Consider the following 24,334-nt stretch of genomic DNA (forward strand, 5'->3'; position numbering starts at 1 on the left):
TCATGCGTCCGGGAGTTAACCATTCTGCGGCACAACTTCCCCTTGTAAAGGAACAGTCGACTCTTCTCAGCCCACAGTTGCTTGGCTTCCTCCGGAGCGTCTGGGTCAAGGCGTGCATCTGGCCGAGTCAGCATCTCCTTTACCAGTCGGACGGCAGGGTCACTGTCTTGCGTCTCCGCCCAGTTGTAATGAGGTAATGGGTTGAACGTAGCGGATTGCTTACTCCTTACACGGTGGGAATACTGGATAGTCCCATGACGGTGGAACGCGGGGAGTTCAACTTCTTCCAGTTCCTCTGAATCTTCCCCTACGTCCGGTAGGTTCGGCATCCTGGACAGGGCGTCCGCGTTGGTATTGGAGCGTCCTGCCCGGTATTTGATTGTAAACTCATAGTTGGACAAGCGGGCCATCCATCTCTGCTCTAGGGCACCGAGTCTTGCAGTGTCCAGGTGTGTCAACGGGTTGTTATCCGTGTACACGGTGAACCGGGAAGCAGCGTGGTAGTGCTTAAAGCGTTCGGTGACTGCCCACACCACTGCCAGGAACTCTAGCTTAAATGAGCTGTAATTCTCAGGGTTTCTTTCGGTGGGTCGCAGTTTTCGGCTGGCGTAAGCAATTACCCGTTCCTTCCCCTGCTGGATCTGGGACAGTACGGCTCCTAGCCCGATGTTACTGGCGTCGGTGTAGAGGATAAAGGGCTGGCTATAATCAGGGTACGCCAGGATTTCATCCCCCGTGAGGGCCATCTTCAGCTGGCGGAAGGACTCTTCTTCCAACTTCTCCCATCTGAAGGGTGGCTTCTGGTTCTTGGCCTTCCTGGACTGGCCTATCAGGAGGTCCTGCATAGGAGCTGCCTTTTTGGTGAAACCGGGAATGAACCTTCGGTAGTAGCCTACCAACCCGAGGAACTGCCTCACTTCCTTTACGCTGGAGGGGCTTGGCCATTCCTTAATTGCGGTGATCTTATCAGGGTCGGGAGCCACTCCGTCAGCACTCACCACGTGTCCCAGGTACTGCACCTTTGGCTTCAGGAGGTGACACTTGGAGGGTTTCACCTTTAGGCCGTAACTTGCCAGAGCTTCGAACACTTCCGCCAGGTGTTTCAGGTGGTCCTCGTAGGTCTTGGAATAGACGATGACATCGTCCAGGTATAACAGGACCGTCTCAAAGTTTCGGTGTCCCAGACAGCATTCCATCAATCGCTGGAAGGTTCCTGGTGCGTTGCAGAGTCCGAACGGCATGCAGGTAAACTCGCTAAGTCCCATCGGGGTGGTGAATGCGGTCTTCTCCCGGTCCGCCTCTGCTACAGGAACCTGCCAGTACCCGCTAGTGAGATCCAAGGTGGAGAAGAAGTTAGCAGATTTTAAAGCTGCCAAAGACTCCTCTATTCTTGGTAAGGGGTACGCATCTTTGTGTGTGATACGGTTAATTTTCCGGTAATCTACACACATTCTCATGGTGTTGTCTTTCTTTTTGACCAAGACTAGTGGAGCTGCCCAGGGGCTACAGCTATCCCTGATTACCCCAGCCTCCTTCATGTCTCTAAGCATCCCCTTGGCGTGTTGGTAGTGTGCAGGGGGTACGGGTCGATACCTCTCTTTTATGGGAGGATGGTCTCCCGTGGGGATGTGGTGTTCTACCCCCTTGACTCGCCCGAAGTCTAACGGGTGTTTACTAAACACTCTCTCGTACTCTCGAACCACCCGGTAGACTCCCTGTTTCTGGTGGGAGGGAGTGGAGTCAGCACCCAAATGTAGTTGCTGACACCAATCCTCCATTATTTTCGTAGAGCCGTTACCTTCCTCCGGGTGAGATGGAGGCAAGGGTTCCACAGACTGTATAGAATTTTGGTTGATAGTATATAATTTGGCTAGCGTAGCATACCGGGGCAGGTATACTTCCCTTTTCCCGATATTTATTATACGAACGGGCACCTGTCACACTGTCACAGAATACTGGAGGTAGGGGGCCTAAGCTGACCCTAAGCTGGGGCCCTGACTAATCCCTCATCCTGGAGGTACTGTTAAAGGTACAGAGGTCCAGGCCGCCAGCGTAACCCCTACCTTCTGAGGATCCCTGCACCTAAGTAATCTAGTCCTGAGAAGGACCCCGATCACAACAATAGGGAACCAGAAATAATATGCCCACACACAGTATTTAGACGAACGAGACAGTACAAGGGAAAAACCAAAACCACCTTGCATACAACTTCTAAACAACTACAACAGAGGGAACACCAACGGGAAAGGAGATAAATGATAAAGCGAGGAAAGGGAAAACACACTTCCAAATACACTTATCTCAGCAACTCCAAACACCACGATCCGCTCTGTAAGTCAGAATGAAAAGCTTTCACCGACACCTCCCAAACAGACCTGCAGGAATATAAAGGAGTCTCACTAAAGAAGCATTGATAGCAGCTGGGCGAGGCTGGACCTCAGCTAGCCCAGAGAGAGAGAGAATTAACTCCTACACTGCCGAGAAAACACAAAGCACCAACAAGTCAGCTGCGAGAAGTCAGGCTGTGTGCTCGTGACGATCTTCGTGGCAACACACCCGTGACAGTACCCCCCCTTCTACGAGGGGCCTCTGGACCCTCAGGGCCAGGTTTATCCGGGTGAGTCGTGTGGAAGGCCCGAACTAATCGGTCTGCGTTAATATCCGACGCAGGAACCCACATCCTCTCCTCAGGACCATACCCCTTCCAATGAACCAAGTACTGAAGGGACCGGCGATTAAAGCGTGAATCAATGACCCTCGATACCTGGAACTCCAAGTTACCATTGACAACCACAGGAGGGGGAGGTAAAGGTGACGGTACCACCGGCGCCACATACCTCTTAAGCAATGATCTGTGAAACACGTTGTGAATTTTAAACGTAGGGGGGAGGTCAAGACGGAATGCCACCGGATTAATAACAGAACTGATTCTGTACGGCCCGATGAACCTGGGACCCAGTTTCCAGGAGGGAACCTTAAGTTTAATATTCCTGGTAGACAACCATACCTGATCGTTCACACTTAGGTCCGGACCAGACACTCTCCTCCTATCAGCCATACGTTTGTATCGGTTCCCCATAGTATTCAGATTCTTCAGCACCCCTCTCCATACTGAAGCGAGAGATGAGGAAAATCGTTCCTCCTCTGGAACCCCCGAAGAGCCCCCCCTACTGAAAGTACAAAACTGGGGGTGAAAACCATATGCCCCAAAAAACGGGGACTTACCAGTGGACTCGCTCCGCCTATTATTGAGAGCAAACTCTGCCAGAGGTAGGAAAGAAGCCCAGTCCTCCTGGTTCTCTGACACAAAACACCGAAGATATGTTTCCAAGCTCTGGTTCATACGTTCCGTCTGACCATTGGTCTGAGGATGAAAAGCCGACGAGAATGACAAATGCATCCCCCGCCGTGCACAAAACGCCTTCCAGAACTTGGACACAAACTGAGACCCCCGATCAGACACCACCTCGGAGGGTACCCCGTGAAGCCTCACAATCTCCCCAATGAACACCTGCGCAAGAGTTTTAGCATTAGGGAGAGCCGGAAGAGCGATAAAATGTGCCATCTTGCTGAACCTGTCCACTACAACGAGTATGACCGTTTTACCCGAAGACGGAGGGAGGTCAGTAATAAAGTCCATAGACAGATGAGTCCAAGGACGCTCCGGGATCTTCAAAGGTAAGAGGGCCCCAGACGGACGGGTATGTGAGGTCTTAGAGCGCGCACAAACCCCACAGGACGCGACAAAAGTTACCACCTCTTTATGTAAGTTAGGCCACCAAAACCGACGCGAGAGGAGATCCACAGTTGCTTTACTCCCCGGGTGTCCTGCAAAAACTGAGTTATGGTGTGCCTCGATCACCTTTTGTCGCAACTGATCTGGAACGAACAGTCTCCCCGGAGGTCCAACAGGGGCGTCTCCCTGAGCCTCCAATATCTCCTCCTCCAGCTCAGAGCATACTGCCGAAACCACCACCCCCTCCTGAAGAATAGGAATCGGGTCGTCCGTATTCCCGGCCCCAGGGAAACTACGAGATAAGGCATCCGCCTTTACATTTTTAGACCCAGGACGATATGTAACGACGAAATTAAACCTGGTAAAAAACAATGACCACCTAGCTTGTCTGGGATTCAGACGTTTAGCGGACTCCAGATATAGCAGGTTCTTGTGATCGGTGATGACGGTGACCGGATGAACTGCCCCCTCCAAAAAATGGCGCCACTCCTCAAAAGCTAACTTAATGGCCAAGAGTTCCCTATTGCCGACATCGTAATTCCTCTCAGCGGACGACAATTTTTTAGAGAAAAAGGCGCACGGATGCCACTTACCAGGGGACGAACCCTGTGACAATACTGCTCCCACCCCTACCTCGGAAGCGTCTACCTCTACAAAGAATGGCTGAGACGCATCAGGTTGAATGAGTATGGGTGCCGAGGCAAAACATTTTTTCAAGGAGGAGAATGCTTGACAAGCCTTGTCAGACCACCTAGAAAAATCCGTCCCCTTTTTAGTCATGTCTGTGAGAGGCTTAACCATGGACGAGAAATTACGAATGAACTTCCGGTAATAGTTAGCAAACCCCAGGAAACGTTGTAGTGCCTTAAGATTCTCCGGCCGATCCCACTCAAGAACTGCCCGCACTTTCCCAGGGTCCATACGAAAACCGGACGCTGAAACCAGGAAGCCTAAAAACTGGAGTTCCTGTACGGCGAACACACACTTTTCCCATTTGGCATACAGTTTATTATCCCGCAAGATCTGTAACACCTGTCTAACGTGCTCCTGATGAGACACCAGATCCGGCGAGTAAATTAAGATATCATCCAGATATATGACAACAAACTGTCCCACCAGGTGGCGAAAAATATCATTAACAAAGTGTTGAAACACCGCCGGGGCATTAGTCAGACCGAATGGCATGACAAGGTTCTCATAATGCCCCTCCGGAGTGTTAAAAGCCGTCTTCCACTCATCCCCCTCCTTCATCCTAATCAGATTGTACGCCCCCCTGAGATCCAACTTAGAGAACCATTTGGCGCCCACGATCTGATTAAAGAGATCGGGAATAAGTGGGAGCGGATACGGATCTCGGACCGTAATCCGATTAAGTTCACGGAAATCCAGGCAAGGGCGTAGGCCTCCATCTTTCTTCTTAACAAAGAAGAACCCCGCGGCCACCGGAGAAGATGAAGGTCTAATATGCCCCTTAGCCAGACTTTCAGAAATATAATCCTTCATGGCCTGCCTCTCAGGACCAGAAAGGTTATACAACCTAGCTTTAGGTAACTTGGCCTCAGGGAGCAGTTTTACAGAACAGTCATACACGCGATGAGGAGGTAGTTCCTGACACCCATTCTCCGAGAATACATCCTCAAAGTCCGCCAGAAATGGAGGTAAGACCCAAGGAGTAACCGCACCGATGACCGTGTTCATGCAGTTTTTATTACAGAATTTACTCCATTGGCTTATCTCTCTGGTTTGCCAATTAATAACCGGGTTATGCTTAGCTAACCAAGGAAGGCCCAACACTATAGGAGTGGGAAGACCCTCCAACACGTAGCAAGACAACAGTTCTTTATGTATTGCCCCCACTTGAAGTTTTACGCCATGCACAGCTTGCAAAAAACTTCCCTGACCGAGAGGTCTGGCATCGATTGAGAATATGGGGATGGGTTTAGCCAACTCACTCAATCGCATACCTTGAACCCGGGCAAACCGAGCATCAACCAGATTAGCCCCGGCCCCACTATCCAGAAGAACAGATATCCTCTCAGTTCTCGTACCCACCACCACCTCCGCCGGTACGAGAAACTGAGACGAACCTAGGGACGAAATACCTACTCCCAGATTGCCGTCCACCACACAACCTGGGATCAACAGTTTTTTCGACGACTCTTTACTCTGCAAGGGACGGGATGGACACCCCCCAATAAAATGTCCTTTTTTCCCACAGAGAAAACACCTTCCTGTCTTATGGCGCACCACCGGTCCCCTTCCCCGAAATGATGTCCCTCCTAATTGCATAGGCTCCTCCGGACTGACCAGGGGAACCACCATATGAGGGGACCTTGTAGGAGGTGGAGACATTACAGGGGGTAGAGTTATCCCGCACCTCTCCCGAAGCCGTCTGTCAACGCGAATAGCAAGGGCCATAGCGGCTTCCAGTGACGCGGGAGAGTCATACTGTGCCAACACATCCTGTAATTTGTCGGATAAACCATGACAAAACTGGCTCCTAAGAGCCGGGTCATTCCACTGGGTGTCCGTGGCCCACCTACGGAACTCCGAACAGAATTCCTCCGCCGGACGATCTCCCTGCTGAATCCTACGTAACTTAGACTCAGCAAGGGAGATCCGATCTGGGTCATCATATACGAGTCCCAGAGCAGCGAAAAACCTATCCACTGACTGGAGAACCGGGGAGCTTGGGGGAAGAGAGAACGCCCAAGATTGTGGGTCCCCTTGTAGGAGCGAGATGACAATTCCCACCCTTTGTTCTTCACTGCCCGATGACCGAGGCCGCAGCCGAAAGTACAATTTGCATGCCTCCCGGAAAACAAAAAACTTGTCCCGCCCCCCAGTGAACCTGTCAGGGAGAGCTACTTTAGGTTCTGGTCCGGCTTGCTCCAGAGGATGCAAAACCTTGGACCTAACGTCCGCCAGCCCCATGGACAAACTCTGCAACTGCCGAGCTAGACCGGCTACTGGATCCATGGTAGCTGGAGAAAAACTAAGATGGTCGGTGAAAATGTCACACTGTCACAGAATACTGGAGGTAGGGGGCCTAAGCTGACCCTAAGCTGGGGCCCTGACTAATCCCTCATCCTGGAGGTACTGTTAAAGGTACAGAGGTCCAGGCCGCCAGCGTAACCCCTACCTTCTGAGGATCCCTGCACCTAAGTAATCTAGTCCTGAGAAGGACCCCGATCACAACAATAGGGAACCAGAAATAATATGCCCACACACAGTATTTAGACGAACGAGACAGTACAAGGGAAAAACCAAAACCACCTTGCATACAACTTCTAAACAACTACAACAGAGGGAACACCAACGGGAAAGGAGATAAATGATAAAGCGAGGAAAGGGAAAACACACTTCCAAATACACTTATCTCAGCAACTCCAAACACCACGATCCGCTCTGTAAGTCAGAATGAAAAGCTTTCACCGACACCTCCCAAACAGACCTGCAGGAATATAAAGGAGTCTCACTAAAGAAGCATTGATAGCAGCTGGGCGAGGCTGGACCTCAGCTAGCCCAGAGAGAGAGAGAATTAACTCCTACACTGCCGAGAAAACACAAAGCACCAACAAGTCAGCTGCGAGAAGTCAGGCTGTGTGCTCGTGACGATCTTCGTGGCAACACACCCGTGACAGCACCCTCCCATGGCGTACATCAACTACCCCCCGTGCTGTCAATATGGTGGGCCTACTGTCTGAGTAGACTGGTTCTACCATGGCCTGGTAATCTCTACCTCTCAGACCAATAGCTGCCCGGCACCAAATCATCATTTCACTTTTCGGGGGCATGGCAATAGAGAAAGGGTCACACATTCTTACGCTACCAATCTCACCACCGGAGAGTTCCACCTGTTGCCGTCGCATCAGTGCCCGGATCTCTTTCTGGAGCACTCGCTGCTGGCCGGCACTGGCGTTCTTGGCCACCTGCTGTAAAATGAAAATCACCTCTGCAAGACAATTTTCAATCACATTAGTTCCTAGAGTTATCTTTGGGTGACTCTCGCGCTTGTCAATGTCTACAATGATCAATCCCTGTGCTGCCAGTTCGACTCTACCGATTTTAATGGTCATTTCTTTAAATCCGATCTGTGGCACGGGCTGACCATTACTGGCGATGATACTCAAGTCGTCATCTGGATAGCGGGTTATATCCGAGTCATTCCAGTACTGCTTGAAGAGCACGTACGGGATGGTGGTGACCTGTGACCCGGTGTCCAGTAGGGCACTCATAGGGATGCCATCCAGTACCACAGGCAAGACTGGACGTCCTCCCACATATTTGTCGCGCCAGTTCGATGGGCCTGGTGATCTTTTTCCTGGGGGTTGGCCCTCTACCCCAGGTTGTGCCAGTTTAAAGGACAGTACCTTGCCATATGTCCGGGTTGATTGCAGCGGCGGCAGATGGGTTGTCCGTCCTCGTTGTATCGGTCGCTGGGTCTTCCTCTGGCCGGTGGGGTCCTCCTTGGTCGACGCCACGGGATGTCCTCCGGTCCGGATGCCAGCTGGATCTTCCCTGGAGTGGAAACCTGTAAAGACTGCACAGTTCGGGTTAGCGCAGCAACGCTTTTAGCTAGCTCTTGGACCTGATGGTGCAGGTCCGGAGCCGGGTCATTGTTCAAAGCCTGCGCATCAGCCCCCACAGGTCCTGCCGACAAGGGCGCCGCCTCCTGGTGGTAAGTGGTAGTAGGGCGCCTGTGGGTCACAACGCCACCCGGTGCCGGTTCTCGGAGCACCCGGATGGCTCTGTCCTTGAACTGTGCAAAGTCCAGATGAGGATCCTGTAAGGCCATTGCCCGCAACTGGGTTCGGTGGGCATTGCAATATAGTCCCTCTATAAATTGTTCAGTCAACAGCCTGTCCTCGTTTCCCACGCCGTCAGGGTCGGTCTGCTTAATGGCTCTCAGGGCCTCTTGTAGGTTTAGTGCATAGTCCCTTATATTCTCATGTGCTTGCTGTTTGCACCCGTAGAATCTAAGCTTAATCTCGGCTGAGGTGCGGGTATCAAAGGTGTCCTTCAGCCGGGTTAATATCCCTGCGACAGTCCTCCTCCCAGGTGGCCAGGACTTTATCTCCCTTTGGGCTGCCCCGGTTAGTTGGGCCACCAGGATGCTCACTTTTTGCTCTTCTGTGAGGGGGTACACCTGGAAGAGGCTATCCAGCTTTTCTTTAAAGTCATTCAGGGTATGTGACTCCCCTGAGTACTGGGGTAGCCAGGCTGCTCCCGGGATATAGGGCATGGTGAAAGGCATGACCGCAGCAGCGGCGGCGCTGGCGGTGGCTGTGGCAGTGAAGCTCTCCTCCGTATCCGACATCCTCCTCCCCCCTAGTGGACCGTGGCCTACCTTGCGATGATCCTCTTCCGTAGGCCGCGGCTCCACAGTGGATCGTCAGGGTTGAGGACCTTCCGTCGCGCTTCTGTGACGTCGGCGTCTGCTGGGCTCCTTCCAGGACCTTACGCAACGTCCGGACGTGAGGCGGGGCTTCAGTTCTCGCGCGCTTTCAGAGTCCACGCCCCTCTTCTTCCCGCACGGCGTCTTCAAGATGGCGTCCAACGGCGGGAAAACTCCACGGATGGCGGGAAGAAGGCAGAAGATGGCGCCGGATGGCGGGAAAACTTCGCGGATGGCGGGAAGAAGGTAGAAGATGGCGCCGGATGGCGGGAATCTTCACCACTGGTAAGATTGAACAGTCTTTTTCAGGCACGCAGTACCCGGTGGTTGCGGGCACGAAATCCTGCCGACTACGCCAAAAGTTGACGCGCCCCTGGGCCTACTTGATGTAGCGTTGCGCACGCGGGGACTACCCGGAGCCGGGCCTGTTGGGAGTAGTAGTCTCGTGGCGGTGACCCGGTCCGTGCCCAGGGAGTTAAACTGTGTGGCTTAGTATTAGCAGTAGATGTTGGACGACTACGCCACCCGTTGAATGCAGCTATGGAGCTGCCGCTGCAGGGCAGACCGCTGAGGCCAGTGGAAGGATTGTGCAGCGTGGATGGTATAACCCCCAACGGGAGGGGTATGGCCTCAGGGCAGCCGACCTGGATGATGGGGGTAGCAGGAACCACTCAGAGACGATGCGGTGTAGTTCAGGGTCTTTACTGGTGATAAAGATAGACCCTCCCGGAGTACTGGCTAGCGATTGGGGCCTGGTCAGTCCTTGAGCAGATGGGATCTCCCCTGGCCAGGCGGAGTTGTAGGCCTCCCCAACTAATTGTACTCTTCTGGCTACCTTGCTAGAGGCGGGTAAAAGTAGCCCACGTCCCTGAGTGTACCGTGTGGTGCTCACCCGTATGGCCGGTGACTCGGGGCCTTCTAGTGGCTTCCGCTCCACGACGGCGGTGCTGGTCCCACGCGTGTGACCGTGCCTTCGGGTTTCTTGGCCAGAGGACCTGAAATCCCCTGCCGGTCGGTTTCTGCTGCTGGGTAAGGATTAGTCCCCACAGCCTCGGACTCCGGGTCCGGTGGTAACTCTTCAATCAGGGCGAGCTCTTCAGCTGCCAGCCCCTGATTCCTTGTAGCACTGCTCCCACTGAGCTCCTGATCTCTCTTTCCTATAGCTGCTCCTCTTCTTAACTCTCCTTCTTAACTCACTAACCCTGCCTCAGCCCCAGTTTTATATAGGGGAAGTCCTTCCCCTCCCAGGACTGGGCAGGAGGTGTGGCATGCACAGGATTCCTGACCAAGAGACCTCCCACCTGCTCTCAGACGTAATATCTCTATTACTGTGGCAACCAGACCCCTGGGGTGTCACATATGTATATACACACATATGTATATGCAGTATTTTGACCACAATACATGCATGATATGCCTCCTGACGAAGCTGGAAGGAGAAATGCGCGTCGAGGCGCTTCCTTGGATGTCCCACCCGCTATAGAACATGCCAGCATGTCTTCAGGTATAGCTTGTCACATACATTGTATTTTACGTTCAGTTTATTCATTTGGCATCTGTATATGACTGCATATTATTTATATATACAACCCTGCCTAGTGCTTACCCACTTACAAGTGGTTACATGCTTTTTGCTGTTCGTGCTACTATCATAGGGATCAGGGTTGGAGCTCCAATGTGCTCTCATGGTTTCTATACGTTTAACTGCTTTTGAACAATTTTAGCAATTTACTCTGTCTCACCTTTTATGGATACTCCGTTTATATATATCGTTAATAAAATTCGTTGTATATAGAATGAAACTGTTGCCGCAGTTCTTTTTTTGATTGGAGTCTTTTTGATGTTGCTGTATTTGACTTTAATAACTACTTATAACCTCTAGAGATTATTTGCATATTATTACTTCTCTGGTTCCTTGTAGACTGAATGTATACTCTATGACTCCGACCCCCCTTTTGCTTTTTTATGTGGTCAAAATTGTTGGTACTCCTTGTTTAATGAAAGAAAAACCCTCAATGGTCACAGAAATAACTTGAATCTGACAAAAATAATAATTAAAAATCTATGAAATCTATGTCTTTCCTTAGTCCCTGTAGCAGATCATAACAGTAAGTCCAGCCCTAAAAGAAAAAAAAAAAAATTTTCTCTAAGGAAAGACCTCCAGTTTTCCATCATGGTCTCGGTTCAGGATTTGGCTCAACGCTTGCAGGAACTCTCTCTGGAGGTGGCCGAGCTCCAACAACACGTGAGTAGCTGTTCTGGAGCACAGTACATTGGAGCACAGGTACGTCTGCCTGATTTATTTTTTGGCGAACAACAAGATTTTTTTTCTTTTAAAAATGCTTGTTTATTGTATTTTCGTTTGAGACCCCGATCCTCTGGTGATGAATCACAGCGCATAGGGTTCATAATGTCACTTTTGCGCAAAGATCCTCAGGGATGGGCCTTCTCTCTCCAACCTAGTGATCCGAGCTTTAGATCAGTGGATAGTTTTTTTTCTGCTTTGGGTTTGTTGTATGATGATCCTGATCGTGTCTCATCTGCTGAGTCTGAATTGAGACATCTGAGGCAGGGATCAGGTAATGTGGAAAAATATTGTTCTCACTTCCGTCGGTGGTCTGCCCAGGTGGGGTGGAGCGATTCAGCTTTGAAAAGCTTGTTTCTTGCAGGGCTAAGTGAAAGGGTTAAGGATTTACTGATTGCTTATCCCACACCTGGAAACTTGCAGGAGGCAATGCAATTAGCTATACGGGTGGACAGGAGACTGCGTGCAAGGGTTAATGAGAGCAAATCCTCTGCTATGTCAGCTCCGAGTCCTGAGAGGGTCTGTGCTGACAATGGAGAGCCGATGGAGATTGGAGCGATGACACCCTGCTCTCAGGAAAAAGATCGCAGGCTTTCTGAAGGCTTGTGCTTCTATTGCGGAAATTCTGGTCATTTTATTAAGAACTGTGTGCTTCGTTTGAAGAAAGAAAAAAAAAAGGTCAGTTATGCCCGTATTGCGTGTTTAAATTCTAAGGGAGTATTCCTATCTGCCACTACTGCTGCTCAGGATGAATTAATTGAATTTCGGGTATTTGTGGATTGTGGTTCTACTCTGAATGTGATTGATGGGGGATTCTTGGAAAAACTTAGATTAGAACCTAAAACTTTGTCATCCCCTATTGCTGTGGTTTCTGTTGATGGCTCTCCCTTGAAGAGTGTTACTCATAAGGTCTGTGAATTTCCCCTCACTATTAATGGTATTCACCAAGAAAATTTGGATTTGGTGGTATTGGATAAATTGCCTTCTCCAGTAATATTGGGGTTACCCTGGTTAAAATTGCACAATCCTGTACTGGATTGGTCTACCAATGAAATTAAGTCCTGGAGCCCTAAGTGTTATGACAAGTGTTGTAACGGACGCATTGCTGCTGTGGATAAAGGGGAATTACCTGTACCTATTCAGGATTTTTGGAGAGTTTTTTCTGAGGAGGAGTCACAAATTTTGCCTCCCCATAGAGACTATGATTGTACCATTGAATTTGTCCCTGGAGCGACTCTTCCTAAAAGTCGTTTATTTAACCTTACTATTCCTGAGAGGAAGGCTTTGGAGGAATACATACAGACAAGCTTGGCCGCCGGTCACATTAGGCCTTCCAAGTCTCCTGTGGCTGTTGGATTTTTTTTTGTAAAAAAAGATTTTTTAGTTTGCTGGTCACATGACCATTTTTGCCTATTTAATCCGGCTCCGCCCTCCTGGTCTTGCTGGACTTCATTGTATTTACTACTCTTGAGCTAGCTTGGTGCTCTGTTGCCGTTCTCTGTTAGTTTTGCTAGGTCTTCTGACCTCTATGCTTTTTGTTGTGTGTTTGTCTTTGACTGCTACTATTTCTGCTAGGAGGTGTCCAACTTATCCCAGTCCCTAGTTCTTGTAGGGATCACTCCCTCACATCTATAGGTCTTCGTTCAGACTAGCCGAGGACTTTAGCGGGTCTGATCGCAGGATCAGGTTCCCCGTTACATCGTAGGGATCTAGTTTAGTTCTATTGTAGGGACAGTTCTCCTGTCTTTCCTTAGTCCCTGTAGGAGATCATAACATGTAGTGCCTTGAAATAGTCTTCATATCCTGTGAACTTTTCCACATTTTTCACTTTGCACTCACAAACTTAAATGTATTTTATTGGGATTTTCTTTGATATCAACACAAAGTAGCATATATTTGTGACGTGTAAAGGAAATTATACAAGGTTTTCCAATTATTTTACAAATATAAATCTGAATATTGTAAGGTGCATTTGTATTCAGCCCCTATAATCTGATGCCCCTAAATAAAATCCTGAGTGACCAATCACCCCCAGAAGTCACATCATTAGTACATTGTGTCCACATGTGAGTAATCTCTTCTCAGTATAACTACAGTTGATCTGTAAAGACATCAGAGGTTTGTGAGGGAACGTTAAGGATCAAACAGAATCATGAAAACCAAGGAGCCCACCAGACAGGTCAGGGATAAAGCTGAACACCAAGGAGCCCACGAGACAGGTCAGGGATAAAGCTGAACGCCAAGGAGCCAACCAGACAGGTCAGGGATAAAGCTAAAAACCAAGGAGCTCACTAGACAAGTCAGGGATAAAGTTGTGGAGAAGAGTAAAGCAGGGTTAGGTTATAAGAAAATAGCCCAAGCTCTGAACATCTCACAGAGCACTGTTCAATCCATCATCCAAAAATGGAATGAGCATGGCACAACTGCAAACCTACCAAGACATGGCCGTCCATCTAATCTGACATCACAAGCAAAAGGAGCACTAATTCGAGAAGCAGCCGAGAGGCCCATGGTCACTGGAGGAGCTGCAGAGATCCGCAGCTCAGGGGGGAGAATCTGTCCACAGGACGACTATTAGTGGTATAGGCCACAATAGTCTTTATGGAAGAGCAGCAAGAAGAAAGCCAATATTGAAAGCCATAAGAAGTCTTGTTTGCAGTTTGCAAAAAGCCATGTAGGGGGCACAACCAGCATGTGGAAGAAAGGGCTCTTGTCAGATTAGACCAAATGAGAACTTTTTGGCCTAAATGTAAAGCATTATGTGTGGTGGAAAACTAACACTGAACATCACCTTGAAAATACCATCCTTACCGTCACACATGGTGGTGGAAGCATCCTGCTGTGGGGAGGCTTTTCTTCAGCAGGGGCAGGAAAGCTCAATAGAGCTGATGGGAAGATGGATGGCGCTAAATACAGGGAAATCCTGCAGGAAAAACTTAGAGGCTGCAAAAGCCTTGATACTGGGACATAGGTTCATCTTCCAGCAAGACAACGAACCTAAACATCCTGCCCGAGCTACAATGGAGGGTTTAGATGAGAGCATATTCCTGTGTGTCAACGGCGCAGTCACAGTCCAGACCCAAATCCCACAGAATCTGTGACAAATTGCTGGAGACGTTACTGATCTACAATTCTATAGATCATTGTTTGCCCTTGGAAGTGCAACATTTTTAAAAAAAATAATAATTTCATCTAAATATACAAGAATCCTATACAGAGAAATACATTCTCCCAATGGGGACAGTGATAGTAAGGTCTGTAAAACGCTGTGGAATTAATGGCGCCAAAATACAAGTAGTGTCAAAACCCAAAAGAGACAAAAATACAAATAAAGACAATAAATGCAAGTGAGATAAATCATATGACAGGCACCTGAAAAGATGAAGAAGGAAATGCAGCGGGGAATCAAAGTAATGCGCATTGCTGCTACAGCAGAGGCTTCATGGGGGGGAGTAACATTAACAATATCGTTTTTGGATAATGATGCACACACAATTTTTGCATTATTTTTTTCTGTATGTGGTTATTTTTTGCAGGTGTAGCAGCCAGTTAGTAAATTCTTGGCTGTTCTCATCCCCATTTTTGCCTTTTTGTTTAGCACTTTTGTATTTATTTGTCTTCAGGGGGCATTTGTACTAGATTAGTGGGCACAATACTTGCCTTGCCCTGGGTGCTGCCTATCCAGTCTATGCCACCGGTGCCATACAGACGGCATCACCTCCTGCACAAACCCTGTGTAGTTGGTCATAAAGCCCATGTCGGTCTATTTTACAGAATCTTAGGGACATCGTGTGCTGCTCTTTGGTGTCTCCAGGAGGCGCCATAACCCAAAACCTTCTCTGTAATTTTAACACGGCACAACTTTTTTTTTTTGTAGATTGTCACACATAATCCATCAAAAAATAAACGGTGTGCCTCACATGACCCTGAGATCCCACAAGGGGGCAGTGTGGGCCTGTAGACCTCTATAGGAAGGAGTCTATAGTACAGCCATGTGAACAGGACCTAAAGCTTGGCCATTTCTCTCCTCCGCAGCGCTGATGCTGTAATATCTAGAAGATTTTCCTTATGCAGATATCCAGCAGAAATAGTTATTGCATGTTCACAACATGGGGACATTCCCTTAGGGTTAAAACTGCAGAAGTTCTGCAACTTAATCTGCAACAAAAATATGATTTTGCATTTTTTTTTTTTGCGCTTGTGAATTTAGCTGCAGACTGTCAGCAACAAAAAAAAACCCAGAGCACATCAGTCCCGTGTGAGCGGACCCTAAAAATTATGGGGTCAGCTGTCAATCATAGCGGTCCTCTAGAGGAGGATCCCACAGACACGGCTTCTCTGCCCCGTGCCATCGCCATCATATGTGAAATGCAGAGAAGGGGTTAAGTGGGTATATTGTGCCTGGCAATGAAATGAGAAAGGTAATGGAAGCCTCTGGCTGCTACCAACATCAAACGATGCTAAACAATGATGTTAGGAGAGTCTGGGAGACAATGATGTTAGGAGAGTCTGGCTGACAATGATGTTAGGAGAGTCTGGCTGACAATGATCTTAGGAGACTCTGGGAGACAATGATGTTAGGAGAGTCTGGCTGACAATGATGTTAGGAGAGTCTGGCTGACAATGATGTTAGGAGACTCTGGGAGACAATGATGTTAGGAGAGTCTGGCTGACAATGATGTTAGGAGAGTCTGGCTGACAATGATGTTAGGAGACTCTGGGTGACAATGATGTTAGGAGACTCTGGGTGACAATGATGTTAGGAGACTCTGGGAGACAATGATGTTAGGAGACTCTGGGAGACAATGATGTTAGGAGAGTCTGGCTGACAATGATGTTAGGAGACTCTGGGTGACAATGATGTTAGGAGAGTCTGGGTGACAATGATGTTAGGAGAGTCTGGGAGACAATGATGTTAGGAGAGTCTGGCTGACAATGATGTTAGGAGAGTCTGGCTGACAATGATGTTAGGAGAGTCTGGCTGACAATGATGTTAGGAGAGTCTGGCTGACAATGATGTTAGGAGACTGGGAGACAATGATGTTAGGAGAGTCTGAGTGACAATGACGTTAGGAGACTCTGGGAGACAATGATGTTAGGAGACTCTGGGAGACAATGATGTTAGGAGACTCTGGGAGACAATGATGTTAGGAGACTCTGGGAGACAATGATGTTTGGAGAGTCTGGGTGGCAATGATGTTAGGAGACTCTGGGTGGCAATGATGTTAGTGTTAGAACTCTCCTGTTAGGTTTTTTCTAGTTTGCTGGTCACATGACCATTTTTGCCTATTTAATCCGGCTCTGACCTCCTGGCCTTGCTGGACTTCATTGTATTTACTACTCTTTAGCTAGCTTGGTGCTCTGTTACCGTTCTCTGTTAGTTTTGCTAGGTCTTCGGACCTCTATGTTCTTTGTTGTGTGTTTGTCTTTGACTGCTACAATTTCTGCTAGGAGGTTGTCACGCTGTCTCTGTATACTGGAGGTAGGGGGCCTAAGCTGACCCTAAGCTGGGGCCCTGACTAATCCCTCAACCTGGAGGTACTGTTAAAGGTACAGAGGTCCAGGCCGTCAGCGTAACCCCTACCTCCTGAGGATCCCTGCACCTAAGTAATCTAGTCCTGAGAAGGACCCCGATCACAACAAAAGGGGACAAGTAATAATATGCCCACACACAGTACTTAGACGAACGAGACAGTACAAGGGAAAAACCAAAACCACCTTGCATACAAAAACTACACAACTACAACAGAGGGAACACCAACGGGAAAGGAGATAAATGATAAAGCGAGGAAGGGAAAAAACACTCCAAATACACTTATCTCTGAAACTCCAAATACCACGATCCGCTCTGTTAGTCTGCATGAAATGCTTTCACCGACACTTCCCTAACAGACCAGCAGGCATTTGAAGGAGTCTCACTACAGCAGCATTGATTGCAGCTGGGCGAGGCTGGACCTCGTCTAGCACAGAGAGAGAGAGAATTAACTCCCTCACTGCCGAAAAACACAAAGCACCAAAAAGTCAGCTGCGAGAAGTCAGGCTGTGTATCGTGACGATCTTCGTGGCGACACACCCATGACAGAGGTGTCCAACTTTATCCCAGTCCCTAGTTCTCGTAAGGATCCCTCCCTTGCATCTATAGGTCTTCGTACAGACTAGCCGAGGACTTTAGCGGGTCTGATCGCAGGATCAGGTTCCCCGTTACATCGTAGGGATCCAGTTTAGTTCTATTGTAGGGACAGATCTCCTGTCTTTCCTTAGTGCTTGTAGCCTATCATAACAGTAAGTCCAGCCCAAAAAATTTCTCTAAGGAAAGACCTCCAGTTTCCATCATGGTCTCGGTTCAAGATTTGGCTCAACGCTTGCAGGGACTCTCTCTGGAGGTGGCCAAGCTCCAACAACACGTGAGTAGCTGTTCTGGAGCACATTTGGTAGAGCCAAAGGTACGTCTGCCTGATCTATTTTTTGGTGAACAACAAGATTTTTTTTCTTTTAAAAATGCTTGTTTATTGTATTTTTGTTTAAGACCCGGATCCTCTGGTGATGAATCACAGCGCATAGGGTTCATAATGTCACTTTTGCGCAAGGATCCTCAGGGATGGGCTTTTTCTCTCCAACCTAGTGATCCGTGCTTTAGATCAGTGGATAGTTTTTTTTCTGCTTTGGGTTTGTTGCACGATGATCCTGATCGTGTCTCATCTGCTGAGTCTGAATTGAGACGTTTGAGGCAGGGATCAGGTAATGTGGAAAAGTATTGTTCTCACTTCCGTCGGTGGTCTGCCCAGGTGGGGTGGAACGATTCAGCTTTGAAAAGTTTGTTTCTTGCGGGGCTAGGTGAAAGGGTTAAAGATTTGCTGATTGCTTATCCCACACCTGGAAACTTGCAGGAGACTATGCAATTAGCTATACATTAAAACCTAAACCTTTGTCATCCCCTATTGCTGTGGTTTCTGTTGATGGCTCTCCCTTGAAGAGTATTGCTCACAAGGTCTGTGAGATTCCCCTCACTATTAATGGTGTTCATCAAGAGAATTTGGATTTGGTAGTATTGAATAATTTGCCTTCTCCAGTAATATTGGAGTTGCCCTGGTTAAAATTGCATAATCCTGTACTGGATTGGTCTACCAATGAAATTAAGTCCTGGAGCCCTAAGTGTTATGACAAGTGTTGTAAGGGGCGCATTGCTGCGGTGGAAAAAGGGGAATTACCTGTACCTATTCAGGATTTTTGGAGAGTTTTTTCTGAGGAGGAGTCACAAATTTTGCCTCCCCATAGAGACTATGATTGTACCATTGAATTTGTCCCTGGAGCGACTCTTCCTAAAAGTCGTTTATTTAATCTTACTATTCCTGAGAGAAAGGCCTTGGAGGAATACATACAGACAAGCTTGGCCGCCGGTCACATTAGGCCTTCCAAGTCTCCTGTGGCTGTTGGATTTTTTTTTGTTAAAAAAAAAGATGGCGGTTTACGTCCTTGTCTGGACTTTCGTGAGATTAATAAAATTACTGTACGCAATCCTTACCCACTGCCATTGATTCCTGATTTGTTTAACCAGTTAGTGAGGGCCAAGTGGTTCTCTAAAATTGATCTCTGGGGGCATACAATCTGTTGCGCATGAAGGAGGGTGATGAATGGAAGACTGCTTTTAACACTCCTGTGGGTCATTTTGAGAATCTGGTTATGCCTTTTGGTCTTACCAATGCTCCAGCATTTTTTCAGAATCTTATTAATGACATCCTTAGACCTTTGATCGGCAAAAATGTGGTTGTGTATTTGGATGACATTCTGATTTATTCGCCTGATCTGGAGTCTCATTGGCGGAGCGTACGTGAGGTATTACAGTTATTAATGGACAATTCGCTTTTTGCTAAGCTAGAGAAATGTGAGTTCGCTGTACAGAGAATTAGTTTTTTGGGCTACATTATCTCCAGTGAAGGTTTTGAGATGGACCCGGTGAAAGTTCAAGCTGTGCAGGAATGGCCTAGGCCTATTGGTTTGAAATCGATACAGAGGTTTTTGGGTTTCGGCAATTATTACAGAAAATTCATAAAAAAAATTTCTATTATTGTCAAACCGCTGACCGATCTCACTGGGAAAGGTGCTAATGCGGTTCAGTGGTCTTCTGAGGCCATTGAAGCTTTTGTGTATCTCAAGGAGAGGTTCACCTCTGCTCCCATCCTTATGCAGCCTGATGTGACTAAGCCGTTTTTGGTTGAGGTTGATGCTTCTTCTGTGGGGGTCGGTGCGGTGTTGTCTCAGGAAAGCAAGGATGGAGTACATCCCTGTGCCTTTTTTTCAAAAAAATTTTCTGAGACTGAACTGAATTACGATATTGGTAATCGGGAATTGCTGGCTATTAAACTCGCATTTGAACATTGGCGTCATCTCTTGGAAGGTGCTGAATTTCCCATTCAGGTTTTCACTGATCATAAAAATCTGATCTATCTTGATGCTGCCAAGCGCTTGAATGCCCGTCAGGCTAGGTGGGCACTTTTTTTCTCGCGGTTTAATTTTTCCGTTACTTACATCCCGGGTACCAAGAATGTTAAAGCGGATGCTTTGTCTCGCAGCTTTTCTCCCATGGTCAGTGCTGAGGAGGAGGAGGAGACCATTTTACAAGAAGGTGTTGTGATAGCTGCTTTGGACTCCGTTTTGGAGGATGAGATTCTTAAAGCTCAGGAGAATGCCCCATCTAACACTCCCCATGGGAGGTTGTTTGTGCCTAGGACCTTTAGGAGAGATTTGTTTGCTGAGTGTCATGAGTCTCGGTTGGCAGGTCATCCAGGAATTTCTGAGACCAAGAGACTTGTGGGTCGCAGTTTTTGGTGGCCTGGATGGCAGAAGGAAGTCATTAAGTGGGTGCGTCAATGTACTGTGTATGCAAGATCTAAGTCTTCGCATGCTCCTGCTGCGGGGCTGCTTTGCCCTCTGGAGGTTCCTAGAACACCTTGGACACATCTGGCTATGGACTTTATTACTGACCTTCCCCCCTCTGAAGGTTTCACGGTCATCTGGGTGGTCGTGGACCGTTTTAGCAAGATGTGTCACTTGGTTCCCTTCATCAAACTGCCTTGCGCTAAGACACTCGCTAAGGCCTTTGTCAAGGAAATTGTCAGACTCCATGGTGTTCCTACTGACATTGTTTCTGATAGGGGTCCTCAGTTCGTGGCTCGTTTTTGGCGTGCCTTTTGTGACAGGTTGGGAGTTCATTTGTCGTTTTCATCCGGATATCATCCTGAGTCTAATGGCCAGACAGAAAGAAAGAACCAGGATGTTGAGCAGTTCTTGCGTTGCTTTGTGGCAGACAATCAAGAGGGGTGGTCTGAGTTTCTGCCACTTGCTGAATTTGCTCTTAACAACCATACATCCTCCTCTGCTGGGTGTTCGCCTTTTTTTTGTTGTACTGGGAGACATCCGTCTTTTGGGTCATTCTCCAAATTGGTATCGGCTGTGCCGGAGGAGGAGAGTTTTTCCGGTGATTTGGAGAGAGTTTGGACGGATGTGCGTGATAATCTTCAGGAGGCCAACAGAAAATCTAAGAGGTACTTTGATAGGAAAAGTCAAGAGGTTTTGTTTACTGTTGGTGACATGGTTTGGTTGTCCTCTAAGAATCTGCGATTGAGGATTCCTTCGAAAAAATTGGGTCCCAAGTTTGTAGGGCCCTTTAAGGTGCTTCAGATAGTTAACCAATCTGCTGTTAGGTTGGACTCTGGGCGACAATGATGTTAGGAGACTCTGGGCGACAATGATGTTAGGAGACTCTGGGCGACAATGATGTTAGGAGACTCTGGGTGACAATGATGTTAGGAGACTCTGGGTGACAATGATGTTAGGAGACTCTGGGTGACAATGATGTTAGGAGAGTCTGGGTGACAATAATGTTAGGAGACTCTGGGCGACAATGATGTTAGGAGACTCTGGGTGACAATGATGTTAGGAGACTCTGGGAGACAATGATGTTAGGAGACTCTGGGTGACAATGATGTTAGGAGACTCTGGGAGACAATGATGTTAGGAGACTCTGGGAGACAATGATATTAGGAGACTCTGGGTGACAATGATGTTAGGAGACTCTGGGTGACAATGATGTTAGGAGACTCTGGGTGACAATGATGTTAGGAGACTCTGGGAGACAATGATGTTAGGAGACTCTGGGTGACAATGATGTTAGGAGACTCTGGGAGACAATGATATTAGGAGACTCTGGGTGACAATGATGTTAGGAGACTCTGGGAGACAATGATGTTAGGAGACTCTGGGAGACAATGATGTTAGGAGACTCTGGGAGACAATGATGTTTGGAGATTAACAAATATAGTAGCACTCTGCAACGCTAAGTATGTAAATATGAAGTATGAAATATAAATAAGAGAAATCTTAGCTCATAAATTGGCCAATTCATGTGTATCTGACAGCTGCGGTAAGGAGTTTCTCAATGTCAGGACCCTACCAATGTGAATACCTCTCTAAGGGACATCCGTCTACTTATGTGTGGGAAAGTAAGATCCTATTTTCTACAGCAGTAATGCTATTTATATTTCATACTTCATATTTACATACTTAGCGTTGCAGAGTGCTACTTTATTTGTTAATTGTATATGGAGGTAGCTTCTCCTAGTAAGCACCTGTTCACACCTATTTCTTGCACTGGAAGTGCCGTCAGTTTTTCTGTTTCAATGATGTTAGGAGACTCTGAGTGACAGCCCAGCAAGGTCGGCTCAGACCCTTTGTCTGCAGGGTGGTCACCCGAAAGGGGCTGGTACATGTGAATAAGAGAGTTGCCACGATTACATAACACGGCTGAAGTAATGTAATAGGAATACAGTGTTTTTCCATATGAGGCGCGAGCGGCCCCAACATAACCCCTCATAGTCTGGAAAGTTTTCCTCTTGAAGGACAATTCACAGAATGGAGAAACCATGATATGGTGGGATGTTACTGCCCACAAGTGGTAACTGGTAGTATTACTATTAGAAGCATTCATGATACTGTTGTATATAATAATATACTGTATACATCTTACTTTACACACTGAACAGTAACAGCATTAAAGCTATCTCTTCGCAGGTAAGTGGCACAAGCAGCCATCCATATTATATAAGCCATGATTCATCATGCCCGGCCGCCTTCTTCCTCTGCTCGGTGGCCCAGCTCTGATGCTCACATGGAAAGGTGGTGATCATCATGAACACTCACACTGGTCTGCAGATACAAAGCCCCATACACAGCAAAGTGTGATGTCCTGACACCTTTCTATCATCACCTGCCATGATCTGTGTCTGACACTTTATAATCAGATACTGGGAACCCATCAATACCTGCCATATAACCTGGACACCCCTGAAGATCCGCTGTATACCGGGAACACCCCTCAAGACCTGCCGTATACCGGGAACACCCCACAAGACCTGCCGTATACCGGCATCACCCCACAAGACCTGCCGTATACCGGCATCACCCCACAAGACCTGCCATATAACCTGGACACCCCTGAAGATCTGCTGTATACCAGGAACACCCCTCAAGACCTGCCGTATACCGGCATCACCCCACAAGACCTGCCATATACCCTGGACACCCCTGAAGATCTGCTGTATACCAGGAACACCCCTCAAGACCTGCCATATACCGGGAACACCCCACAAGACCTGCCGTATACCGGCATCACCCCACAAGACCTGCCATATACCCTGGACACCCCTCAAGACCGCCGTATATCGGGAACACCCCACAAGACCAGCCATATGCCCTGGACACCCCTCAAGACTTGCTATATACCGGGAACACCCCACAAGACCTGCCATATACCCTGGACACCCCTCAAGACTTGCTATATACCGGGAACACCCCACAAAACCTGCCATATACCCTGGACACCCCTCAAGACTTGCTATATACCGGGAACACCCCACAAAACCTGCCATATACCCTGGACACCCCTCAAGACTTTCTGACTACCGGGAACACCCCACAAGTCCTGCCATATACCCTGGACACCCCTCAAGACTTGCTATATACTGGGAACACCCCACAAGACCTGCCATATACCCTGGACACCCCTCAAGACTTGCCGTATCCCGGGAACACCCCACAAGACCTGCCATACACCGGGAACACCCCACAAGACCTGCCGTATACCAGGAACACCCCACAAGACCTGCCGTATAATGGGAACATCTCTTAAGACCCGCCTTATACTGGGAACACCCCACAAGACTCACCGTATACCGGGAACACCCCACAAGACCCGCCGTATGCAGAGCGCACCCTACAAGACCTGCTGGTAACAGGGAACACCCCACAAGATTCACTGTATACTGGGAAACCCATCAAAGCCTGGCCTATACCCTGAACGCCCCCCAAAATTCCTGCCTTATACTGGTAACCGCCCACAAGATCCACCGTTTTTGAGATGCTCTGACCCAGTCTTCTACAGATATCACAAAGTATTTCTCGTCAGTCGTGCAGATTCTCACAATTTCTCATTTTTCTAGTTTCCAACAAATCAACTTTAAGCACCAAAAATGGAATATATGAAATATATGACGGCATCCTTACAGTTTTTTTTTTTTTCTTTTTTTTTTTTTTTACAAGAAAACAGCTTGGAAAACTGCACTCTGAATGTGACTGAGGCCTTTATGTATCACAGTAGTAGCTACTACCCATCTGTAGGTGGCGCTACTGGCTCTAATAATCACAGTACACCCCAGCTCCTTGCAGTAAGAAGAAAACAGCAATCAACAAAGTAACATTTTGCACTCTGGGTGGATGTTTTTTTTTTCTATTTCCAGTGAAACCAGTTAGGCCTCATTCAGACGTCCATGACACAAAGTCCAAGTATGGACCGTGATGACCAGACCGGCTGCGACTCTCATCATATAAACTCAACAGCCTC

The sequence above is a fragment of the Phyllobates terribilis genome, unplaced genomic scaffold (genome assembly GCF_046119375.1).
Source record: "Phyllobates terribilis strain yellow unplaced genomic scaffold, ASM4611937v1 Scaffold_14__1_contigs__length_39327217, whole genome shotgun sequence".
NCBI lineage: Eukaryota > Metazoa > Chordata > Amphibia > Anura > Dendrobatidae > Phyllobates > Phyllobates terribilis.